Source organism: Austrofundulus limnaeus, unplaced genomic scaffold (genome assembly GCF_001266775.1).
Source record: "Austrofundulus limnaeus strain Quisiro unplaced genomic scaffold, Austrofundulus_limnaeus-1.0 Scaffold152, whole genome shotgun sequence".
Classification (NCBI taxonomy): Eukaryota; Metazoa; Chordata; class Actinopteri; order Cyprinodontiformes; family Rivulidae; genus Austrofundulus; species Austrofundulus limnaeus.
The window spans coordinates 455,678-457,828 of NW_013952554.1; positions in this window are offsets into that span (position 1 = coordinate 455,678).

Consider the following 2,151-nt stretch of genomic DNA (forward strand, 5'->3'; position numbering starts at 1 on the left):
TATATATATATTATGAAATCACAGAGAAACATTTCCAAAATGGCTTCAAATAAATCAAACAGAAAGGAAGCACGTTTAATACTTGTCCTTATTCAAATGAAAAGTCAAGTTTAGTGATGTAAGTTTCTGCTGCCAGTGAAAGCACGATCTCATTACAGAACTATTCAAAAGATTGCTTCAAAAGATCCAAAAGCATCTTGTCTTGTCCTTTAAACATGCTTTTAATGAATTATGTATCTGCAGTGATTTATGGTAAGTCAACATTTTCCCTCTTCAATGCGGAATCCTGAATGGATTTTTCCCAGAAAGCCAACAGAGAAAACCAAAATTGCTCAATTTAAGGAAGTAATTAAAACTGTCCCCAATCAATATTTGTCTTTACAGAGACCCTGGTGGGGGTTTAGCACCTTCCCATCCCCCGCCCCCCCCCCTACACACACACACACACTGCCCCTGTCTAGCCCTTCGTCCCCTTGCTCCACTTATTGACAGCTGTTTGGCTCCTTCAAATAAACCAGATACAGGAGCAAGCTGTTCCCACTCAGGACTGAAAATGACATGTGATCTGAATCATCAAACGACCCTCAAATTCAAACTGGTTCAAGACATTCGTAACGTGCTGAATAGAGAAAAACAAAGATCAGTCTTGAGTCTTTTTACAAAGGCAACTTCCATTTATTTAGTTAACTTCCATTTATTTAGTTGTTGGGAAAAAATAAAATCTCAAAAAGTTAAATCGTAATTTGCTCACCAACTGAATCGTTTACATAGGATGATTTCTAAACTCATGAATAATCAGTAGTCGAGCACTCTCCTTTTCTGGTACTCCTCATTTAAATAATTAGTTTGACATTATCCTCTCACCTGTGCACAAGTGGGCAAAGAAGTGAAGCTAAACAGATTTCATAATGATGATTTTCTTAAATATAAAATTATTTGCCTGCATCATATAATTATCTGTTTTTTTCCCATCTTGTTAACATATCTACAGTATATTTTATCTGTTGCGWGACATCTTACAAACAAAAGCATATAGACTCAGAACAGGTTTTCTGCTCTAAATTTGCAGGGCACTCACTTAAGTTACAATAACACAACAATAAAAACTGTACACTGTGTGTCATTTAGGGCTGAAGCCTTTCTCATCATGTTCTTTATCTGGAATTACTTTGATTAGAAGTTTTTTCCAATCRTTGTTTCTTCAAACTAAATCACTAGTCTTATTCTGAGTGAAAAAAAAGTATGCATGACACTTTAAAATGTTTTTTAATGCCACAAAGAACACAAAGCAGCACAGCAGCAGGACATATAGACGAGAGATTGCAGAAGTTTGGTCGGGGGTCAAGCAGCCAACTCGGTTGTTAATGTTAGAATAACCGAACAAAGAMACTTTGAGAAGAGCTGATTGGTCAAATAAAGGCATCACCTGTGAAARTGAACAACAGTGTTTCTGCAGTAAATCACATAGACATAATTCCTAMTTCTATATAGTTTTCTAAAAGTCTGGTACATAGTTTCAAAAACTTATACATGAGCTCATGTGTGCGCACAAATTAAATTGAGTGTGCATGACTAATGAACGTGTTTATTAGATGCACTTTGTAAAGATCAAGAAGGACCTGTTTACGATCGTTGCACAGACAATACGTGTGTAAAGTCATGGTACCACGAGTCTTATTCATCTTTTGAGAATTCACATTACAGCTGTGCACAACAGAGCTCACCTCCGTTCGAGGAGAGGGAAGCGTGTTTCTGTACTGTTCATTTAATCTAAATGTGTTCAATGATTCGTAATTCATGTAAATGGATACGTGACGYGCGCACACAGATGGGTTATCCATGCTATTTGTTTTGCCATCTGTTCCCAAAGATTTGTGAAGTGTGCACACGGAATCCCCAACAAAAKCCCAGAATTTCAAACAGTTTATTTCTGCAGAGAGCAAAGATGTGTATGTGGGTAAAGCGGTTTGCATTGCTGTCTTGTATCATAAACAGCTCTGTTGAAAACTCAGCAGAAAATCTTTTACGCWGCACAAGCTACGTCTGAAAGCAAACAATAATACAAAATATACTGTATGTATACTGTACACACACAGCTGAGGAGAAACATACAGCATGTTATGGTTTCATTTGTTCAGGCTGTAACTCTTG